The sequence below is a fragment of the Oryza brachyantha genome, chromosome 4 (genome assembly GCF_000231095.2).
Source record: "Oryza brachyantha chromosome 4, ObraRS2, whole genome shotgun sequence".
Classification (NCBI taxonomy): domain Eukaryota; kingdom Viridiplantae; phylum Streptophyta; class Magnoliopsida; order Poales; family Poaceae; genus Oryza; species Oryza brachyantha.
The window spans coordinates 5,184,352-5,208,890 of NC_023166.2; the positions used below are offsets into that span (position 1 = coordinate 5,184,352).

At 39.2% G+C, this 24,539-nt stretch overlaps 1 long non-coding RNA gene across 5 annotated transcripts; it reads right to left on the reverse strand.

The window, feature by feature from the left end:
• Window positions 1-1,938: 1,938 nt before the first annotated feature.
• On the reverse strand, window positions 1,939-23,514 carry LOC102709167. 5 transcript variants are annotated; one of them, XR_005811701.1, is made up of 26 exons: window positions 23,045-23,514; window positions 22,802-22,939; window positions 20,623-20,776; window positions 20,272-20,385; window positions 19,358-19,436; window positions 18,732-19,184; window positions 16,881-17,010; window positions 14,889-15,420; window positions 14,435-14,556; window positions 13,925-14,088; window positions 11,679-11,772; window positions 11,509-11,547; window positions 11,315-11,408; window positions 11,022-11,157; window positions 10,136-10,295; window positions 9,496-9,541; window positions 9,019-9,102; window positions 8,713-8,939; window positions 8,177-8,268; window positions 8,055-8,097; window positions 6,581-6,691; window positions 5,104-5,159; window positions 3,790-3,915; window positions 3,626-3,700; window positions 2,667-2,816; window positions 1,939-2,500 (listed from the first exon to the last, which is right to left on the reverse strand). It is a non-coding gene; the product is annotated as an uncharacterized LOC102709167 (long non-coding RNA). The 5 variants fall into 5 exon arrangements; XR_001550116.2 differs by lacking the exon at window positions 11,509-11,547 and having other exon boundaries at window positions 1,940-2,500; window positions 2,667-2,775; window positions 23,045-23,513; XR_001550111.2 differs by lacking the exon at window positions 11,509-11,547 and having other exon boundaries at window positions 1,941-2,500; window positions 2,667-2,786; window positions 23,045-23,513.
• Between the last annotated feature and the right edge of the window lie 1,025 nt (window positions 23,515-24,539).

Below are 24,539 nucleotides of genomic sequence, written 5' to 3' on the forward strand. Positions count from 1 at the left end.
AAACTAAGAAGCAGATAGCAGTTTCTTGTTCGAGTGCAGAGGCTGAGTTGCGTGTTATGGCTCTTGTGACAGCAGAGGTTACTTGGTTACAGTGGTTGCTCGAGGATTTTGGTGTCTCTATTTCTACGTCGACTCCTCTTTTGTCTGATAGTACAGGTGCTATCAGCATGGCACTTGATCCGGTGAAGCATGAGCTTACTAAGCATGTTGGTGTTGATGCTTTTTATACACGAGCACAAGTACAAGATGGAATTGTTGCTCCTCAGTATGTGCCTTCGGAGATTTAGTTGGCTGATTTATTTGCAAAGGTGCAGACTGGAGCTAGACATAGATTCTATCTCTCCAAACTCAGTGTTCTTGAGTCACCCTAAGTTTGAGGGGGGTGTTAAGTGTAGATGTATTCCTATTTGTACTCTTACTCCTATTCCTACTCTTATTCCTATTTATATAGTTTCCTTATGCACTCATCTTGTACATGTATATATTTGGGCCTAGTGGCGTCATATGAATACAAGTGCTATTCATAATAGGTACAATAATAAAAAGGTTAAATCCTTCTCTTTAATACTAATATGTTACAATTAGTTCATCTGAAAAGAAATTGATGATATGAGCTAATGCTCACAACAAAAAATATTCCTTTCAATAATGACAAAAAAAATACTTCATAATTACCATGGAATGATGGGAATGAATTCTTTTGTATATGTGGGTAGCTACAGATAAATGACTAGCAGACAAGAGAATGAATTAGGGAAGAATAGGAAAGACCATTTAGGCCGCATTCTTTGAGGGGGATAAGTTAACTTATCATGGTACGAAAAACGTAGTAATAGATTGTACATGATTAATTAATTATTAAAAAATATAAAATAGATTAATATGATTTTTTTAAAACAACTTTCCTATAGAAATTTTTAGTAAAATATAGACCGTTTAGCAGTTCAGGAAGCGTACGCATGAAAAACAAGGGAGGTTAGTTAACTTACCATGGCAGCCGAACGCAGCCTTAGTCAACAATATAAGTAGCTTCTGTTAAACAGTGCCATGAGACCAAATATACTTTACTAGTTATATATTTCTTTTCTTGATTCATCCCAACATTGCATAAGGAAGTAAATCAGGTGGTACGTGCAGGTTTTAAAAGGCAATATAGGTATGACTATTGGTAGAAAATAATGGAAATATAAAAGCACTGTAACAATTTGATAAGCACCTAATACTAGTATGGTGGTACCACCCTGATGGAAAGGTACAAGACCAAGGTAAAAAAGGGAAGATTATTGACTGGAAAGAGTAGCACGATAATATACAACAACAATACAAATATAAAATGGGCAACAGTACCTTGCTTAGAAGGTACATTGTGCTTGCATACTCCGGATGACCAACCCCCATAACACGTCCTTCTATCTACAGATGCAACTAAAAGTGAGGTTGTATAGTAACAAAATTTAATTTCCTTGCTAGTATAGTTCAATATTTTTATATTGTCAGATCAGTGACTGTCAACAGATATGCATCGTTATTGCATATCCATTACAAAAATTACTAACAAGTAGTGCTCCACTAACTTTTAGTTGAATCAACAAAATTAACCCCATTGTCCACAAACAACAGAGAATCAAACATAGCAGGATGTCCAAAGCCCCATTGTCCACAAATTTAAGTATTATTCGATATGATGGATGAGATCTTGAACATTCAACAACTAATTTAAAAGATTATTTTAAAAAAATGCTGCCATTAGACCATAAAAAAAAGATAGAACACCAATTTAACAAACCAAATTGAGCTGCCAAACTAATATTCCAATTATTTTATTTGTTTATTTAAGATGATGAATCTATATTGGATTGTCATATTGTGTACTTGGACTTAGTCCTAGACCGAGGATAATATACATACTATTGTTCGAAAATTGGTGTAAATTTTTAAGTGTGACTGCTTGACTCATTATAAGGATGATCCAAACCAAATTCGATGGGAGCCAATCAAACATGTAACCTTAAAATCTCCACTACTACGGCCATAAATAGACCCTAATGGAATTGTAATAGGACATCACGCCTACAAAACTTTTAAACTTGGAAATCTCATTTCTTTATTTATCTATTTCGATAATAGTAGGAGTTGTCTGTAGTAAATCAAACCATAAGTGGCGAAGACACATGCCACCGAAGAGAAGACTACAGAAAACACCATGAATCACATGTGTCACTAACATATCAACGCCAGAGGATTCTTCTCTCTGTCACACAACTCATCAGAAGTGAAAAGTCCTGAAAATGACAAGTGAACAGCCAATTTTCTTGAAGAGTTGTTACAGATAATATGAAAACAAACATTGCTATTTGCTGAAGGCAGCATTAGTTAGTTCATACGCCATACTAAAGAGGTCTAGTTTGATCAAACTGTATGAATTGTTACTGTCTCAACGACTTCTTTTCTGGAAGAGTGAGTATCCAACAAGAGCAGACAACAATATAGTCCATAAAACCTGCATAACAACACAAGGGGTTTAAGATGAACAATGATATGTGTGATATTTAACTGTTTAATCTGCCAACACATGCAAAGTGAATTAAATATTAAACCAGTAGAGAATATGGGTCTTGAATCTGACTTATACACAATTATAGTATCGGGAAATAAAGAACAATTACCGTATTTATTGCATTCCATCTCTAAAGCCTCCTTAACCTGGAATCCTGGATTGCACATCATCAAATGTACTATCTATGGACGAAACTTCTCTTGTAGGTGAAGATAAATCTGAATTGAAGCTACCTCCATGTATTACAGAATTATTCAATCTATGAGTAAAGTTGAGAAACAACGGTAACCAAAATCACAAAATCTGGTTATATAAACACATCTTCTACTACAGTTTTGGTTTTAAGTGATATCAGTAGTAAATTAAAAAAACAAAGTAATTGAATCCTCAAATCCAAACAAGTGTGCACATAGACATACATAGCTTATGGAATCATTTACAACATATTTAATCCGTTTCATAGTTTAAGACTTTTAAGCATTGCTTAAATTCATATGGATAGTAATAAATTTAGAGATATATACAACTTATATACATCAATCAATGGATGAATATAGACAAGTCTAGAAAGTTATAAAATATAAAACGGAGGGAGTACCATATGTGTAGAGAATAACAATCATTTTTTGCTGTGGGAAGGTGCACATCATAGCATACATGAACATAGTCATACAGAGCTGATGGTACCATTTACAATATACAATAAAAGTACTGTCTGCATAACATTGGTGCCCTTGTAAGCTATAAAATTGGTAATTAATTAACTTGTGCAGTCATGCATAAATGGCCATTCATCCATCAAGGACATTTGAGGATACGACTACCTGCCGCTACTTTTACAAGGAGCTATAGACATTATTTAGACGAACATTACTGCACTTTTATGATATGGTCTTTAGAAAATTATGTTTTTATAACAGGCATGACAAGGCAATCTGCTATTATGTTCTCCCACAACCATACAGCCCCTCGTGTGAACAGTTGTAAAAACAAATAAAAAGATCCCATAAATGCAACAGTAGTGTGATGTATAAATGATTTACAACTTGTTGTTTGAAGATAACATACTTGTGACTGGATAAACTCGACAGTATGAACATTTTCATCCGCTCGCAAACTCTCTAGGATAATTTGAAGATAGCTCTGCAGAGCAAAATAAAATAATAAAACTGAGTACATACAAAACGTGTGTGCATATTCAATTTTTACTAGCTAGGATTTTTTTAGAAGACCATTGTCGTGTATGAACCGTTTAAGCTGAGTGCAGATGCAGCAGAGGAAACTATTTCCTTGTTGGTTCCTTTAATCTGAAGATACAGATTTATCTCATCTTGTAATTGGTCAACCTCTATACTTATCTTCAACCAAGTAAACAAAAGTTTTAGAAGTTAGTGGTCACAGAACCAATGGCAACATGAAAAACAAGAAATCTGCTGGCATCATAACGTTAACCATATTACAACGACGAAATGAGAAATTGGGGGAAAATATGGGCATTGTCATAAAGCAGCTTCAAACCAGAAAAATATGTGGATCTGTTCATATTTTGTGCAACTGGGAACAACAATGTCCTGATCTGACAAGCATTCCTCCAATCCCAATAAGTATGAGAAGAGAAAAAAGTGGTGAAAACTATTCCAATACAAATATTATTCCATCTACCCTAAATCAAATTGTACAGTTGTACCGGAACTTTCATTGAACAAATGTTTCTCAACAATTCAATAGATATAAATAATATATGTTTTCTGCACAGATATGAATACAAGTAAATGTTGGGACACAATTGTACAACAATACCATTTTAATTTACAAATAGTTCAAACTACAGGAATTTGTACTATGGATGGTGAGTCAATAGTAGTAACTTAAACTTCCTTCATTTGACTGTTTCACAATATAAATCTGTATCAATCATTCACATAGACAAAGAAAGCACTCTGAAATTTCAATGAAGGAATATTTGACAGGTACCATTTCTAAAGTTTCAAAGACATCAAACTATATTTTACATGATTTTTTCATATTACATTTTTAAGGGAAATTTCAGTCAGCTCTTGCTGACAATGTTTTGGGCATATAAGCCAAAACATCAGACCATAGACAAAGAATCACTTCAAAGATACATTATTTAAACTACAACAACAGCACAAGGATTGTGTCCTATTTGGAGTCCTAGGGGGCACATCTACTATTTCTGGGACATATTTACTGTTTCTGGGATGTGTTTACAGCCAAGATGCATTTAACACATATTTACTGTTTCTGAGATGTATTTACTATTTCATGGGCAAACGTTTATAGTAGCAGGGTGGGACACTTCAGCATGTTAAATCATTTCAGAATCATTAGTCCACACCCACCATTGAAGGAAATGCACCTATAACCGCACATCTCATGGTTTATTTATAGTAACTTGCCCAACAAATGCAATAGGACTCATAAAGAACCATTGCACAGTGATCATATGACATGCATATGCTATGCTCATAATTTATTTTACAAAAAGAATGAAGAAAAAATATAGATTTGAAGGAAGTAATAACCTTTCCATCTTGGGTAAATCGTTGCAGAAGCTTCAATATAAGCCACAGCTCAGTAACTATTAGAAAATGAAGAGAGATGAGGAAATTTCAAGAAATGCCCTAGAGCTGCAAATAACCAATCACATTGATCAAAGTTATCTTTCGGAGCATCAACAGAAAGGTCATTAATGACTAATCTACAATCATACCTAAGTTTGATGTTTCTTTGGGTGTTGCCCAAACATTAGTTGACACCCAAACACAGAAGTATCATGATAGAGTATCCCACAAGAGGACATGAAAAAATATTTCAACTCAGTCACAAGTTAACAGGAGGGATAAGGTACAATGTTAGGGGGATGAAGCACCATCAACCATATAATTACTTAATTGGTGTAGCCCAGTTTTCTCTTCTGTAAAGTTATGCCATCCTGATCAGACACCAATGCAAGTATTTTGGGAGAAAATGTAAAGCTTTCTGCTCTCGTATGTGGTATTCTTGCCTTCTTGGTGCTTATTCATTATAATTATAGTTGAGATACATGAATCTCCATGAGGTTGTTCTTATGAACAGAGAACCATGAGTTGAAAATAATATTGATGATACTCCCTCCGTCCCAGATTATAAGGGATTTTGACTTTCTGTTTGTAATGTTTGACTACTCGACATATTCAAAAAAAAATGAAAGTATTATTTATTTTGTTTATTATTTTCTTTATTATTAAAAAGTAGTTTAAGTATTACTTATACATTTTTATATTTGCACTAAATTTTTGAATAAGACGAATGATCAAAAATTATAAGTGAACAGTCAGAATCCCATTATTATGGAACATAGGTAATATTTTGCTAATCCAATGCTCCAGAAGTCAATTGATGAGTTCCACTCTCAAATTCAAATTGATGGTGCCAGGAGAAACTTTTGGGGAATGGGAGTCCATGTTAACTATTATTTATCAGGCGATGTGCTTCTGCATGATTCAGTATGATTTTAGCAAAAATAAATCAAGATAAACCATCAAGCGTAATCCATTCCTAAATCCAGACTGAGTAAGGTCAGTGTGTTGGAAGGACCTAACAACAGGATGCTAGTTCATTTTGAACTAGCCAATGTCAAACAAAAAAAAAAAGGGAGGGACTAGCATTTTGATAAAACATAAAACCTCATTACAACCCCTATATAATGTCAGCTAAATTAATAAATAGTGTCATGAAGCATATCACTTGCCCAAGCTTAAGTAGTCCTGCAACAGGAGAGGTATGGTTTGAAATAGACAGTGAAGGAGATGATGAGTTGGGAGGAAAAGTGGGCAGCAAAACAGACAGTCTGAGTAACATAATACAAATATCATCTTCAGCAACCCCCTTACCTTCCAAATATGGTAATAGGAAACCAAGAATATACCTAGGACTGAAAAATAGTCCGTTTTGAACCATAACAATAACAAAACGCACATCAATCAGAATATGAAAGAGATTGGTGGTTATGTACTATACCACTCCACATTCGTCCGAGACCTGAAGCTTCTCGAATTTCTTTCTTCTGCACTTCTCAAAGTCAAAGCATGGTACTTCTACTTTGCGATTCTTTCTGATCTCCTTAATGTTCTGCAGGGCGACAAGAGAGATCATTTAACAGGTACTATAGAAGAACCAACTATATAATTCCAAAAAGGAAAAAGCTTCAAGCAAAATGCTGTTGAGTAGCAATAATTGAAAGGAATAGTTTCTTCATCTTCTGTAAATGACTAATACAACCAATATGTATTTCTTGTATCTTGCATGCTAGTCATCATGTCACATCTTCACATATCTTTCTGGCTTTATTGAAAATCTCAGTTTTGTAAATTCAAAAAAAATATCTGGTAATGTGGTTGTTTAGCGCCAGATTTTGGACCCTAAATGCACATATCTAGCATAGAGGGTCGGTAGGGCTGGTGCCTCCGAAAGATCAATTAGTAGAGTCAAAGAAATTAGCAAGCATATTATTAGATAGAAGTTACTAGACAATACAAGAGCACCAAAGGCAGGTTAGCCACTTATGCACCATATAATGCCTAACCCTGGGGGCTATACTCATCATATTTATAATCCCTCACTTGTTCAGACTTATAATAACTTTCCAAGCTTGTAACTTAACAGCCAATTATATTCGCCATCTTCTGAGCTAAACTTATCTTGCCTGATCCACGAGGACCACCAACAGATAAATGGTGTATCAACTTAAACAGCAACAGCATAGTTGGTAAATGCAATTTTCTGGAAATTGATGGTGGCATGGGTGTGTTAATCATACCATTTTTGCACAAGTGTAACAGAATTAATTACAGGATCAATCTAATTCATACAATATATTCAAGTATATGGCCTTGCAAAAGACAGATGGGACGAAAATACTCACTTGGTAGTCTGCTAGAAGGCCCATTTATGCTTAATGTGTGCTTTAGAATACATTTTCACAATAGAAGGTTGTTTGCCACAAATAACTTAAAATATATTATCTGAAAAGCATGATATGTAGCCCCAGCACTGGTACAACAAACCCATAAAGAATTGTAATACAAGTTAATCCAAAAATAACAGATGCATAGCAATGGACAGCAATGGATGGTAATCTTTTAAGAATTCAATAGATTAGATACAACCTGTCAGGCACTATTTTTTGCACAGCACGCATACAGTTGCAGGTGCAATTTGGATTAGATACCAGTTCAGCACAATAAAATTTGGATCATGTGCAATTTGGAGATATACATGTTCTGACTTAACTTTAAAGACACTAGCAGTCATTGCAGGTGAGGTGAGCACAATAAAGTGACATTGCCATAAGGGATATCTGGCACACAGGCTAACCAAATGATTTAGAGTGGGTTGTTTTAGGTATTTATCAATCATACCAAAGCAGATGCTTTGTCTTTATTAAACTACTGCCACTAGATTAACAAAATGAAAAAGGTAAAGATGTTATTACCAATTCCAACAATTACAGGAAATCCTTTGTTCTCCAACACTGCCTGAAAGACAACAATTAATGGAATATGTTGCAAGTCGGTACATGCCTAACTGTGATAAATAGGTAGAAGTTTCATTTACCTGAATTGCTTGAACTGATAGGCGAAGGCCCCTATCTAAGTCGTAGGAGTCTGGCAATGGAGCTAGTTGGATGTTAATTCCTGTTGACGAATCTGCAAATGTGCAAGAATGTATTCATTGGATTTTCTACAGCAAAATAAATAAACAAACATGATTTGTAATGGGCATGATTGGTGTTAGGGCACTTGTGCCTATTCTAGGTGTCCATGGACCCAAGTGGCATGATGGTGCCACTAAGACAGCAGCGCCACAAGGGCAGGAGAGAATGGGAAGACTAAATACTCTTACTCATTTCTTGCTTAATGAATGAGATACAAACCCCACCCTTATACAGACGGGATAGTTTGACCATTTAGAAACCTGTCCATAGGATTAAGTAAATAGGTACTTTTCTTCTTTTTTTTAGAAAATGCAAGAGGACAAAAATAGGCTACGCTTAAGAAAATAGCCTGACATGAATGATCCACACATGAAAAGTAATTGTGTGGGTACTGTCCATGCACATGCACAGTACAATCGACCCTAGAGAGGCAAACCAGTTTTTGGTCGAACTTGTTGAACACCTGGATGGAGAAATTCAAATTGAAACCAATAGCATGCTCCTGGTCGAACATTTTGGGTGGAGATCTCGGCCATGGTTGTACAAAATTTGTAACGTTGTCAGTCGAAACACGAATTGGTTTTGGTGCGACAATTTTCTTTTCTTGACTTACGGTCGGTAATTTCCTTGAGACTGGCGGTGGTGTATTAAGTCATGGGACCGCTGACAACCAACAAGAAAATCATTAGTGGACAGAAACTATTGAAAAATATAAAACATGAAAACAAAAGAAATGATGTACCTTTGCTATCTAGGATCATTTCGAGGTATGACTTCCTAATCCATGGCCCCTTTATACGAGATTAGAACCTTCTGCTGCAACAATCTAAATTATGTAAGTCAGTTACATATTGATATTTTTTCCAAAGTTCAATGATAACAAACATCAAAATAATCCTAAAGGTTTCAACATAGAAGTTTTTATGGAGAACAGAATAAGATCATTTGGAACTCATAAACATGTTAGTCACAGAAAAAGAAATAAGGGTATAACAATTTTACTTAGCTAAACTTATCAACCAAGAAAAAAAATTATCCATCCTTCAATTTCACTGCAGATATATAGCTCAACTAAATAAAAAAAAAACCTCCAATTTCAAAAATTTCTTAGTAAAACTCCAGAAACCTAGATAACTCCAGTTTTAAAATTTTCCATGTAAAAATCTTTATCATAACTCATAAATAGCCATTTCATCCTAATGAATTGCAGACAATTTACCTGACAACATAGAAGGGTGATCTGGTACACCTCAGTCTGCAAGATGCTTTATATGAAAACGTGAAAAAATTAGCAACACTGATCCTTTAGTGCACCGTCACCATATTCAATAGAAGCCAGAAGTAACCAAAGTTGTTTACAAAACTTTCATCTACATCCTTTGAAACTAACAGCTGGGTCATTACAGTAGTAAAACTATATCTTTTGGTGCAAATAAACACCATCATCTTTTTGCTTATGCTTAAATTTGATTTAAAACATAAATGTGGAGTTGATTTTGAGGTTTTTTTCTTTGTAGTTTATTTTTCAGCCTTTGCTTTTAGATCACAAAAAACACTTACATAAAAATATATCCACAAATTATTTTTAATCGTTAATAAGCCATTTCGCTTATGTTTAACATAAGCAAAAAGATGACTGCGAAAAAACAAAAATGTGCATATTGCAATGGAGGATATAGATTTAAAAATTCTTAGAACTGGAAACAGGATATGCCATTCTTAGAACTTAGAAACTAAAAGTTAAAAGATTTTAAAATTGCAGAGGAAACTAAGAACAAGACAGAACCGCTGGGTCATCACAAAAAATTGATTCTCGTCACAACATTCAGGTAAATATGTAACCATCCAAAAGTCTGTACCTTCCTACTTGGACCTTTTAGCACCAAAAATGTCTCATTTAGGGTGTCAATAGTCTCTGCTGCAATCAATAACTGATCTCTGCCGACAGATATGCATGTTGAAGCTAAGAACAACATTATATCCTAAGGCCAGCAATCCTCCCAGTGCTGTAAGTCCTACCTGAGACATTCAAATTCAGGAAGCAGGAAAGAAAATTAAAAGTCAGTATTTGTATTTTTTGTAAGGCAGGGTATTATTACTGGTATGATTAGCTGGTATGATTAGCACACGTGTATTCCTTATGGAGACACTAGCGCAGAATATATACAGGTACAAGGTGAGTAAATATAGAAACTATAAGAATATAGAAACTATAAGAGTGAATGCTAAGTGACATCTAGCTCTTTATTATCAGAAGATGATCCCCCGACTAGCCAGATGGAAAAAGGACATCTAGCACAAAATTGACTTCCAATATACCACTAAAATTTACACCTTACAAATAAGAAGATTCACATTCCATACAGTTACTGTGACACTCTGATACGGATTTTTCAAATAACACCATAAGCCCATCAGATTCAGGTTAAATGCATTGATTTCTAGGGAAACTAGAGAATGGCGGCGCGCTAGGCGCCGCCTGGCCACAATGTGTGGACGAAAGGTCAAACTGCGAAATAAACAAACCAGGGAACATATAACCATAGTTGTACATTTACATGCAAAAACACAGGCTGCTACTTTGGTGGAAAGTGAGCTGATGTAAGCACAATCAGCGAGATGGTTATGTACAATCGCCAACAGAGCCATCAAAATCAAGGCAAACATTGACAACCCAACGCACAGTAGCGGGCATTACATATATATGTGTTTGGTATCCACCAAAAAGGCACAAAGTATAGATACCTAGAGAACCAGGACCATCTTAGCGCTGGTGATGCATGGTGGAACGTCCATAACTGTAAACACACACAGGAAGGTCCAAATCAACCACCGAGGAGGAAGAAGCGGACGATAGGCCGGGACGCAATAGATGAGCAAACTGCAAAGATTTATTATGTCACGAGAACAAAAGCAGGGTATGTACACAAAACCCAGACTCTCATATAACGGCTCGTTTCCTACAGATGAATATGCAGTGCTGTGAGGCCGCCAAAGATCGACGTGCAATAACATAAACAGAAGAGCACAGAACTTACAGTAAGGGCGATGGCTTTGGCTTTGACATATTAATTATCTTTTTTTACTGTATGGTTGGATACCACTGTACCAGGGGTAGAAGTAACAGCAACACTGTAAGAACAACCGAAATGCAATGAACATAAGCATAAAGCAACTTATGTTGAGGTAATGTAAGAAGGTATTCTGTAAGAGGCGAGCAATAACAACAGACCACTTCTTTTTTGCATCAGAAAACGGAAAGATTGTTGTCCTATATGAAGAAACAAACAGTTTATTCCAGGTACTTACCATGGAGACGTAAGAAGCAAAAAACGAAGGAAACGGCAAAACCAGTTAAGCAAATGTACTGCTATAACCAACAACCACATTTGATGAACTAACCTGATCAACTGATTCAGCAGCCATAGGAGCAGTTCCAGGGATATCAGACCCATCAGGAGCCGCAGTTGTGATTCCAGGACCAGCCGAATTATCGCTAGCAGGAACACAAGACAAATATGCAGGGTAACATGGCTCATTCTCATTGCTTTCTCTTCACATTAATGAAGGAAATAATAAATTTTTAACTTACCATTTAATATGTATTTTACTGGCTAAAATAGTCCTAAGTGACAGAGACAGTAAGATGTGCTAGTACTAATTAACAGTGACGATGCCAAGTATAACAACTGGTTCTTTGGCATATGCGCGAATCCCTATTGATAGTCAATTTCAGATCCCATATACTTTACCAATTTTCTTTAAGAAAATTAAGAGAAAACAACCACAATCCGGAGAATAAAAATAATAAAGGAAGCTGTACAGAATGTATCAGTAAATGCTCATCTGGAAATGAACAATTCCATAATAGAGGAAACCTTAGGTTCTCTTAATCCGGTTAAGCTTCTAAAAGCATGAGAGCTAGGTTGGCTAGACAAAACAGCTAGCTGTTTCGATTGGGAAGCTTAGAAAAATTAGCACGCTAATTGAACATCTAAAATAACATTTTACTAACTTCTTACTAACACAAATCTCAGCTAGCTACGTTTGTAGAAATTTATTGGATTTTTTTTGCAGTGCACCACATTTGTTGACAACCGTTGGTTTTGTTTGATCTAAAGGCTGATAGTTGTCTTATGATATGAGAGGTAATAGTCCTTGAATAACCTCAAAAGGGGCTAATATGGTCTTTCTGTCACAAGATTACATTAATTAGGACTAATTGTGTGGAAGGGCAATAACTGTCGGTTCCTAAAAATCAAAAGGTAATACCGGAATAAAGTTGCCTATTATGTACGCATGACTGCAGGCATGCGTATCTTATGCCTACCAACACAGGCTAGATGTAGTGAGAACTTTTTAGCCACTTTTGAATTTGAAGTTGAAACATTATTTCTGTTGTTTTCTAATATAACTGATTCCCCAAAATTTAAATATATATATATGGACTTTTAAATCTAACCTTTCATATTGTATTCTACAGCACATTATCCAAAATGAAAATATGGATTTGCAATCTATGTACGTCAAGCATGTTTTAATTTTTTTCTGAATAAAAAATGAAATAATACCTAATACCAAGTACGGTTGATAACTACAAGAGAACTGAATTATTCCTAAATCCCAGATAGGGTTTATAACTTCAAATGGAAACATGCAAAAGAGTCCCATAGATCAAATATTTGGGTGGTCTACGTGATGTTTAAAACTAATAAATGATTTATTATATACTTTAAAAGGCTATGCATATTTTATGTTTTACTAATTCATTGCGAGTTACCATGCTAGAAACATTTTTTCTCTTAACCCAAAACTAACCTTGGTCAATGAATGGCTGAGATTTAAAGGCACTCTTACCTCCATGGTGGTGAGATGGAGTACTGTAAAAGATCTGAAATTGATTTCACTGATCACATAATGGCACATCAGCGTTTGTAAAATTTTGTAAAAAAATAGCTCGTATATCTCCTCTTGGAAAGAATGGATTTAACCACTAAACCATAGTGGGCCCATTTATATAAGACAGTTTCTATTGATTCGAATGTCGCAAGGAAAGTACAATTGTGTTTATAAAATCTAAGGTGGTGTTTGGTTCTTTAGTCGTAGGAATAAAAATTAGTCCCTGGACTAAAATCTCTAGTCCCTACTGTTTGGTTAAAGGAACTAAAAGAGACTAAAAATGCATCATATATAGAAATTTTGGTTAGGGGCATGTGTGAACGGAAGTTTTAGTCCCAATAAGTATCTCTGAAAGGGACTAATAGACTAATACAATTTTAGTCTCTTTTAATCCCGCTCGTTTGGGTTTTTAGGGACTAAAGGAGACTAAAGTGAAGAGACTAATGGATTAGTCACATAAACCAAATAGGGCCTAAATATAAGAGTGTTTATGGCAATTCCGACTATTCTACTTTTAAAATTCATTATAAATATACAAGATGTAATTTTGTATATGAAAATAAAGGCTCGTAGTTGTATATCAATCCTATTTTGCAAATGGTCACACAATTGGTTGATACCAGCCTATGCGCATGGTTTCACATTAATTATCAACTTATCAGTACAGATTGCAACTATGTATGAGAAATGTAAAAACTACCAGCATTTACACCATGGACATACAAAGGGAAATAGGTAACAAGTTGCACCTGCACCGCAGGAAGTGAAAATCCAATCGCTTCTCTGCTTCTGCACTGGAGCTTCGTAAATCATCAGATGGTGAGACCATTATAGGAAGCACACAGGCTTGAACCAGTGGGAAAAGCTGAGCATCTAATTCCGCAAGAGGTGCAGTGACATTAGAGAAGCTGACCTGCAACAAAACAAATCGTGTTTGTAGTATGATATGAAACCCGCGCCATTGTTTGATGTCATGCAGCCAAATACACAATGTATCATGATTGCATCCTCCCAGTGTTTCAGCAGTTTAAAAGAATTCACACAAATTCATTCATGGTGCATTATGAACCTAAAGAAATTAAGAAACAGCACATTTTAAAGTGTATGTGCTTCACTGCTATACCACAAAAGGCATTACAACTTATAATAGAGAGCTGCAAATGAAGTACCATATGCACATTCCAAAACATCACATAAGATATGATTCAAGAGGTCTATTCCATGAAAATGCAGAGGCTGCACCAGTGCTGTGTACATACCTTATCTAGGGGAACCGCACCCACAGCATCATATGTTTCCTTCGACCTGGCTATGACACGATCAGCTAATCTCTTGATGTCAGAAGCTGAGATATTGACTTGTGAAGAAAATCCTGGAAGCTCTGCGAACATCCATCACATTTAATTGTTCAACCACACGAAGACCATCACTAAATCTTCATAGCTCCATGCCCTAATAGCTAAATTTGGCATACATACTCCAATATTTCTATCAATTGTACCCATGTATCCTACGTCTCATGCATAGATTTGCGGATAGAAGGACTAACATTATGGTGCCATCTTTTTTCCACTCGTCAGGCAAAAAATCAAACAGCGATGCTACATTGGTACACAAGAGAACGAATACGGTGTAGGCCCGTGCAGCTCTAGCAGCAGCGGATAACCACCGACGTGCAACCAGAATCGGAGAATTTCGCGCGGCGCCGCGTACCTCGACGTTCCGTCCGGTGGTGGGCGGCGACGGCAATGTCCCAACGTTCCCTCCTCCGGGGAGAGGGAGACATCACGGGGAAGCGGGCGGGGGAGGCTTCTGGAAGGTTCTGGATGCCGGCCGCATGCGCGCGGGCGGAGAGGAGAGTAAATTCTGAGAACATATATCTGCCGCCCCGGGCCTTGTCGCCAGCATAAATCTTCGTCCATGATGACCGCCGTGAGGAAGCTCCGTTCGAGGTAGCTCCCAGATCCACTGCCGCCCCGGACGGATCCACAGCCTCCCGGCCGGATCCGTCGTAGCGCCCGCCTCCGCCGCCCTGGGCCTCGTGGCCAGCTGCTGCCTCTGTCGGTTGGCACCGCCTTGGCCGCCCCGGGGTCTGCCGTCAGCCCCCTTGAAGCACATCTAACGACTGAATTATCTTGACCTGAGCCTCTCCAGCTGAGAAAGCACTGAAATCAATTTCTTCTGCATCTGTTGTCTCCGCTCATAGCTAATTGCATACCCTTTCTTCTCAACCCCAATGCCAAATCTGCAGATCAAACAATACAACCATACAAGTTTGAAAAAGGCTATTCCTACCATTTAAATATTCTCTTTTCTACTCCAAGGGAACTGAAATTCATATTGGAGCCAAAAAAGGTAAGTTGTCATTCCATTCCATTTCAAATTTCAAAGTATAATAAATAGTAACTGGACCAGACCAACCAAGAGAGTTCATAGAACCAAGATAATGGCAAAGCAAAACAGCCAAGAGATGGCCTTGTCATAAGCGCAAAGGAGATAGTTAAGATGATTCAGCGGAAAATAGATAACACCAACAAATTTGCATATACAGCTTGTATTTTAGTCAAGGTTTATTAATTAATGATTCCTTCAAGATCAGCGGATACAAATCTTTTATAAAACTATGTATTTTACCACTAAAACTGTACGGGGTCAACATTTTGTTCAGCAAACAACTAATCTAATGGGATGAAATTTCAATTCTGTGTTTGATGGAAAGGTTGAAGAGAATTTGGAAAGAAAATAAAAGGAAAACTTGTATATGGATCATGGGCTTATAGTCATTAAACATACATTCTCAAATTCCAATCATCATAATATAAGTGCAGCAAAAACATTAAAGAAAAAAAAAGGGAAGCCATATTAGATTTTAAACCTTAAAGAAAAAGAAATAGTCCAGCACAAGAAATAGTCCAGTTATTTTAATGGCAGTGTATCCTAAAGGAACCAATGAGTTGGGTAGCTAGACCTAAAGTATAAATTGAGAGTTTCTGGCTTAATTGTTTGCAAAAAAAAAAAAGAAATATCCTCATCTACATTCATATAGAATATGTTTGCATGAGCAGAACAAAAGATCTCAAATACAGTTAACTAACCTTCCTCTTTACGTTTTCAGATGCCATGCCACGACGGTGATCAAAAGGAGTGGAGATACCAACTAAAGTGGATGGTTTTTCAATACTGATAATTCAATCCTCGGGAAGACTCTTGGAATAAATAAACAGCACACATGTATGTAGCAAAAACTCTCAAACATTTAGTAATATGAGTATGCTAAAAAAAGTATGCTTACTCATTAACCAAATATTTTCTGGATGAATGTGTTGGCTAAGCTGTGTGCCAAAAATGCCATTAATTAAATATCTAAATGGTTACTGGTCAGGGAAAACACCCAAATTAATTAGTCCTATTCATATTCTAGGCTACCAAACAACAACAAACTTCAGTTCAAACACTCGGCAAGGAGTTTGTACTGTACAGTGCGCATTGTTTGGCACAATGACTGCACGATTTTGATTGTTTCAAAATGATTTTGTTGACCAAAAAAATTAAAAATAAATACTTAATTAGCAGTTGTTCAGAAAGATTTTATATTTCACAGGCAATCAAAAACTTCCCCATGCCTGTGAGATAAGACGCACACGGGATATGATCGATCGATGTATGGACAGAACATGAAGCGATCGATCGGTCATGCACACTCACCTTTGGGAGTGGCCTGTTATTGACTGCCTTTCCCCATACTTCCTCCACCTATAGCCATCCTTGAGGTGATCGATCTCTCTTGGTCATCAACGCGAACCATGGCTGCCCCTTCCTCACCATCGCCACTGGCCTGACACACAATTAAAAACATGCAGTGCCAAAAACTCATCAGACTCTAATCGAGAGATTTGCTCGAATTGATTCGTCCGTCAATGAACACAGCATAGTTAAACCGAAACATACCACGTTTGCGCGGGATATAAGGAACATGGCAGCTCAGTTTGTCACTACTATCATATGTGATATTATGTTGGCATGTTGCCAATAAAAATAGTAATACACTGTAATAAGGGAAAAGGAGGGTTGGGAAATATGCCAAGCAGTGTGTTCAAATAATCAAAATCACAGTTTCACGCATCTAACAAGTCTATGGAAAATAAAATTGGACAGGCACAAGCAGACAGCAAACAGATTGACAAGAAAAAAAGCGTTGTGCTTTAAGGAGGCATATCAAATTATTATATCTGTAGATCACATTTACATTCCCGAACATTCTGAATTAATGAAAACATGGGCAGCCATTGGATTAACACTTAACTTCTAATGTTCAACTTTCACGCAACACAATAGTCGGCAGCAATCAGCAAAACATCTCAATCAAACAAGATATAGCTATTGCATCCATTGCTCGAGGCACTACATAATTCTAAATTAATAACAATAATATTAAGGGCTCGCCACTTTGTTTAGGTCGGAGACAAACCTGGGGATCCATGTAGGGGAAGATGGAAACGAGGTGGTGCAGGAGCACCTCCCGGCGGTGGGCTGCCTCGTCGAAGGCACAGGCCGGGAAGCAGCGGGAGCGCTTGGAACGGGGTGGTGGTGGTGGGGAGGAGGACAAGGGGAGGGAGGGGAGGAAGGGATGAGCTCATCGGCAAAGATGGAGGACCCCTTGCCACACCCTACGCCAGATATGGTGGCCCCCGTCGCCCCCTCCACCTCGCTTTGCGGAGCAGATCCGTCCGCCAGTCATCGTCATCACGGTGTTGCTGCTACTACTCTCCCCCCCCATCCCCGCCCACGCCCATGCCCACGCGCCTGCCACCAACCATCTGGTAGTCGCTCCGGTCATCGACGACGCCCTCCTCTGGCGATCCACGGCGGGGTTGGCCTGGGCCTGGGCCTCGAAGCGCGGTGGTGGCGTGCGCAAGACGATACAAGGCGATCGAGCAATGGCCTTGCCGGCGACGAAGGTCCACCTCGGCGACGCCGCCATCAGATCTACACCGACAGGGAGGACAGTGCCTCCGCTCGAGGACCTCCCAGCGCCGCCCCGAGCTCCTCCTGACGAGGCTGCGGTGCCGGCTGACGTCCACCTCTGGCATGCCGCCACTGGGTACGCAACGAGAGAGAGCAGGAAGGAAGCGGCGACCGGAGGACCAAGCCGACCAACCAAAGCGGGAGGGAGGCGGCAAGAAAGAGGAAGGCGGACAGCGGCGAAGGCGAGGGGCGGGACATGCGGCGAGCGCGTAGCGCAAAGAGACGGACGAACGACGGGTGGCGGTGACCCACACATCCAGCCGGCCATCCTAGATCGGACAGCCACGAAAATTCCACCGACGTGGCGCACGCCTCCATCCCCCCAATCCGCCATCTTTAAAGGTTTCTAATATAAATGTAGATTTGAAGAAGCTACAAATAATATATCTCTGTTCAAAGCTTGGAACATTTTGAATTGTGTTGTTGTTTGCTGACTTGTTGCACTGGATAAAATATTACCATGAAACCAATAGAGATAAGCTTCAGACAGATACATAATATGTTATCTACCAACAGGAAACCAATGCTGACCTCGTTTTTGCATTTTAGCTTGTAGTACGATTCCCAGAATGAGCAGACAAAGCTGTTATCAATTCTAATCTGCACTACCAAGTAGCAACTAAAATAAAAAATAATAATCAAATGGTAGCTAAAGAGTACAAAAAGGCAAAAAGGTACAAGACTTATACTTGAGCATGATGCAGGTCTGGCTCAATATGCTTTCTAAATAAGGGAAATATGCTATCAATTAGATAGCCCCTTAGTTTCCACGATTCAGGACGCAGTCCTTTTTTCTCAATTTTCTGTCCCTTTGCAGCTGTAGATTCGTACGACACACATGACATGGACTACCCGTGATATTCTCAAAGTTATAATAAAATATCTATAAAAGAGAGGGCTTTTACGCAAAAATTACAGAGGGAACGCAGGCACGCGAGAGGCCACGAAACCCAGGCATTCAGCAGCGCCCCAGCACAAAAATCCCTGGTGCGAGCAGTGGCATATTATTAATATTCTAATCGCCTTAGTTGTATGCATATCTGAATCCTAAGTTGTAAGAAATCAAGAACGAACAAAACTTGAATGAATTCAAAAGAGATAAAAATAACTACTGCAAACAGTGGTATCAATTAAGAAAACTTGTACAGATGCACAACCTCTATGTAGTGGGAAACTGCTTCAATATCTGAACCATTTGGATCCTTAGTTTCATGAAGAGCTTCCATTACCATAGAACTGTACCTAGCAGGAAATTTGGTACATGATCAAATTCTGAAATCAAATGTCTGTCGAGGAAAAAATCAAATCAAATTCTGAAATCCATTCATCCAAAGATGGTTTCAATCTTTTATTATTAATACTCTGTCCTTTGAACTATTATTGAACTAATATACTGTTTCATCGAATGGAAATCATACCGGCACCATACTTTTAACTCAGATAAACAGAATAAAGGCTCTAAATGTATTGAGCATATCATGCACTAATACTACAATGGAGATACTGAATAACTGGAAATTATTTATGTTCATGAACTGGCCAGGACATGCTTTTGACAAAAATTTGCTAACTGCTCGAATCGGATGAACTCGCAAGCTTTTCAATCAAACTTGGCATGAGTTCCAGACGAGCTAGGCACAAACTGAGCCTGCACCAGCACCAAGATTGCAGCTATGAACCTCAGGATTTTTTTTCATAGCCCTATATAACAGATAGCATAAATAGTTAAATGTAATAGTTTCTAGCATTCTTCAATTCACTATCATATCACTGCAAACTAATTGTCAGTAATTCTACACAACCAATGAAAATTATACAATCCACATTTTACATCTTTCTCCCAACACTCAATTCAAGATGCCCTATTTGCACTTTCTAGCTAAAGTGTTTTTCACATAGCATGATAAAGACAGCAGGCTAATAACAATAGGATTACGCGTTAAGCCTAAAAGGAGAAATAAGCCTTCATAATTACGCGTTAAGGTTCAACATGATTATAGAGAAAGCATACAGAAAATACACAGTCTGCAAAGTAGACAAATTAACATGTGCAAAACAGATTGTATCTCACCATGTACAAAAGCAAAATCCTTGACATGGTTCATATCTAAAGCTCGAAAGTCAATCAAAAATGATGACTCAATGCACAGGTGGGGTCATCTTCTCCAACTAAGCTCTGGCCAACCTATCATGTACGGAAATACCACAGGGTACCGATCAAATACACAATGTTGGAGGTAAGAAAAAATACTTGTAATTCTACTGGTTGAAACAAGTAATTTATATCCATGGCACTAGCATTAATAAATGGATGTAGTCTTCAAGCAAGTACATAATGAGAACCTGATGGTAATAAGAAATAAAACAAAAGACAGAGATAGCACAAAACAAAAAAACATGTGATACATCAAGGAAACATCACCTGGGCAGCTTTTAGAATAATCTTCTGAAGTCCATACACAAGTGCAGCACCACATCTTCCAAGAGGATCAGCCTTTATAACAGGACCCCAAGCAAATGGTTCCCTGCCTCTCTTCAGATGCTGCCATTCTGGGCCCTCAAAGCAATGCATAGAGCTGAAACATCAAGACTGATAATGCCATACTGGATACTGCCAGCGCATCAGCTTGTAGCAAGGAAAAGATAGCAAAATAGTTCCACCAAAAAAGATGTAGTTTTTCAGTTTTATCTACATCAGAAAAGAAGCAGAAAAGGTGAATGGCACTACTTATTTCAAATGATAGCTCCATCATCCATCAACCTCTATATCATCCAAAATTTTCCAATTAGCAGGTTTTGCAGGATGGTCCCAGCCATTAACCTCGAAGATTGACCAAGCCCTTTGACTATTGAAGAACCTTGAACCATCAAAGGCCATCCGACAAGCTACAAAGAGAAAAGTGACTCACCCACAAGCGATTTACCAAGGACCTGAGACTCTAGCTATCAAAGACTATTCGACTGTTGGAGGGTCCCATGAAGACATGATGGTTCCCTCCTCATTCTGGACAAACTACCTAGGGACCATCTCGCAATAGACACAGTCCACAACTCCATGTGGGACCAATCCATACACCGAATGTAAGAAAATCTCTAGTGTGTAACCAGGAAATACACATTTATTAAGGCCGACCTTGTAATTTCCTATGTATCCTCAGACCTACAAATACAACCTGAGCAACAGTGAAAGGGAGGCTTCCTTGGGAGCAAAAATTCTAAATATTTTGTGTTTGTTCACTCTAGTGCCATATCAAAGGCCAGGGGTCTTTGACAAGTCTCCGCATTAAATCGTTCCTTACTTAACAAGTAAGCTGGTGCCATATCAATGTACTTGTTGCTGGTGTGATTCAAAGGCCCTCCCAGCGTGCCAGTGGTAAGTTGTGATGTACATTAGCTGTGTTGTTGCCACATGTGTCAGTTACAATATATTGTACAATTTTGCAAAGGGGACTATATTCACAGCATACAGGGCTCAATAATTTAATGATCTATAAGTAGTGGTGATGGTGGGTGGTGAATCTGCCACCATCACCATCACTGCCATGTGGGCCCTAAATGTCTGTGTCATATCCAAAGCAACGGCGCACGAAGCAGGTAGAGCAGCCACGAAGTGGGAGGACATACATGGTTGAGCCTGCCTGTGCAATCTGCAGTTTCCGCCACGGAGCCCCACGATATGTGCTGCCCCGGAGATCTCTCTTGGGATTGAGGAGGAAAGAGGCCGAGACTTGGGACCAGGGAGGAGAGACCGCCGAGATTGCAAAGATCGGGAACGCACTGACTGGGCCTCCGCCTCCAGCCTGCTCCATCCCAACGCACCGTCATCCCTGATGATGCTTGCTCGCTTGCTCACTCCCCCGCTCATCACCCAGAAGTTTTGATTTGGTAGTGTGGTCAGGAATTGGGAATCACATTTCGGTAGGCTATGGCTTTGGTATGCTCTCGTTGTCAGTGCGCCATGTGCAAAAGAGCACAGGTGGATGGATCGAGAACACAAGAGGGGGAAGAGTAAAGGCGATAGCTTTCCCTTTCCTGTTATTATTTCCTTCGCTTTTAGCCTCATCGCCTTTCCAGGTGGTGGAATCACATCAAAAATATCAGTGCACCGTCTTTTACATACAGGACATTGATACATAAGAAAAATACAAATGACCCTTATGACTTCCCATGAATGTGAAGCTACTGGATGGTAGATACTTATTAGTAGTATTATGTAGACCATCCTTTTATCCCTTAACCTTCATCTTGGGAAAAACATCATTTCTTGCAAATAATGAATAATCACCACGGATATGAAACTTTAAAACTATTTTATTTGAACTAAAACCTGGTTTATTGGTTTTTTCATTAAATTTTAAATTTGAGCATTCATTCGATAAACAGCATTAACAATCGTTTAGCAATATTTTTGGTAATCGGTACTTTTTTTCAGGAACCGGTATATTTAAGTATTTAACCTTATCAACTCAAATGGTGGACATGATTTGAGCACACGAATTTGTTATTTTTTGTGTAAAATCGGCCTCTAGTCTATAAATCATTTTTTCCTTTTGTCTTTGCTAGGTGTAGAAAGAGGAGGAACGAGGAATCAGTGTGCATACCTAGTACGCAAGCCATGGATAGCATCATCAAACTCCAAACACGTTATTTTTGCATCCTTATATGCAACTGCAACAGCGGCTCGCCTATTCTCCGCTCCATCCGACAACACGGTCAGGGGCTCGATGTTTCCATGCAGCCTACATCCCATGCAACAAAGTACTCGCCAATAAACTAGTACCAAACCCTAGGGTTCATGAAATCCAAAAGGAATGGTAAGTTTGAAGAAGGAAGAGTACGCCCACCTGTAATGGCACACCAACTCCAGGCGCGCCTCGGAGATACCGTCCAACACGGCGCGGAACGAGGAGGACGCCGGGCGCCACCCCCTCCTTCCTCCGCCACCGTATCAGCCCTCACGGCGTACACCTCGAGCACGTTCGCGGCCACCACGACCAGGTTGGGCGTGGGACCTAAGCGCCTTGGACGCCCCGCTTCCGCCGCAACCGAATCGATGTCGCCTACCGGCCCGGGACCCGCCACCACGGCGGTGGAGAAGGCAACGGCGTCAAGGGGGAGTGGGTGATGAAGCCGGCAGCGCAGTGGTCGACGCCGGTAGGCCAGTGCATCATCTTGTACACCGCGTAACTCATCTTGTGGCTCCGGCGAGTCTAGGGTTTGGAGCGGGACCTGATTTTTTTTTCGAGCAGGAGCGCCACGGAAATCGGAAGGGAACGGGAAGAAAGAAGAGGGGAAGGGGGGCTTCGTCCCAACGGTCGAAGATTTACAACGGGAAAAACCCCGGTAGGTGGTGAAGTCGGTGGACAGTTCAGACAACGGCAGGTTTTACATTATAAGAAACAGCGTTTGTTACTCTCTTCGTTATACAATATGTTTAACTTTTTTTTAATGTTGTTTTATTAAAAAAATTATAGAAATATTATTTATTTTGCTTGTGACTTACTTTATTATTAAAAGAATTTTAAGCATGACCTGTCATTTTTTATATTTGTACTAAATTTTGGAATGACGGTGGTCAAACATCGTAACAAAAAAAATCAAACATTTTATATTATAAAACGGAGGTAGTAATCAGCTTCTAAGAATCTGAAAAAGCTCTGAAACCCAGCTTCTCTAGGTTCTGATTTCTTAGTTCATTTGTTAGAATCTGTAACTATAGATTATCAGAAGTTGTGGACCGTTTGGAGCAGCTTTTAGCAGAAGCAGCTGAAAGAAGCTCCCCACAGACAAGCCCAAAATTAGGGGCGGGGCGCCCCATTGAGTCTAGGGACAGGGGAAATTTTCCTCACGGGAAATCAAGGCCCAGACCAGGGCTAGGGGTCCAAAACTACTCGTGGGGTCTTGAATTTTAGAAAAATGAAAACTTGGGCCGTCCTATTTAAGAAAGTAGCAAACCCTAGCCCCTAGGTACTCTTTCACCGGTCCACCGTGCCCAGCCCTGTGCGCTGCCATCCCTAGAACCCCTCACTCACGCCCTCGCGCCTCCTCCCTCCACCTCTAATCCTCGCCGCCTCCGGCCTCCTCCACCATCCACCACTTTGCCCGCCAGTCCCCGTCCCTTCACTGGCCTCCACTACCGCCCACCGGTCTCCACCATCATCCGCCACTCCACCCGCCAGTCCCCGTCCGTCCACCGGCCTTCGCCACCCGCGGTCGCCCCCGTGCCCTAACTCATGGAGTCCCCGCCACCTGCCATTGTCGCCCCTCGCCGACGGTGGCCTGCCTCCTCAGTTTGTTGTTGGTGGCCAACCTCCACCAAGTGCGTCGTGTGTGGATCCC